We start from the raw sequence: 470 nt of genomic DNA on the forward strand, positions 1-470 counted from the left end.
ACGTGAACGTATTAAGATTTAACTGCTGAGTTAAGTGTTACTTTGAGCATAAAGCTCTCTCACTCTCTCTCTCTTATTATCTAAGCATATAGTACTCTTTTAACACCTATGTATATGGTGTTCCCTCTCTCATGACACCTAAGTATATAGTTCTCTCTCTCCTCTCTCGCATAAGACCTAAACATATAGTTCTCTCTCTCTCAACATTTAAGCATAACGCTCTCTCTAATAAGACATAAGAATATAACGCAGTCTCTCATGACAACTCAGCAGATAGTTGTCTCTTAAAATGTACATATATAGTGTTTCCACTCTCATAACACCTAAGCATATAGTTCTCTCTCTCTATAATAACTTCCAAGCATATCGTTATTTCTCTCTCTATAATAACACCTAAGCATATAGTTCTCTCTCTCTATAATAACTTCCAAGCATATCGTTATTTCTCTCTCTATAATAACACCTAAGCA

This window comes from Nanorana parkeri, unplaced genomic scaffold (assembly GCF_000935625.1).
Source record: "Nanorana parkeri isolate BGI_ZX_2015 unplaced genomic scaffold, ASM93562v1 scaffold4485, whole genome shotgun sequence".
Lineage (NCBI taxonomy): Eukaryota > Metazoa > Chordata > Amphibia > Anura > Dicroglossidae > Nanorana > Nanorana parkeri.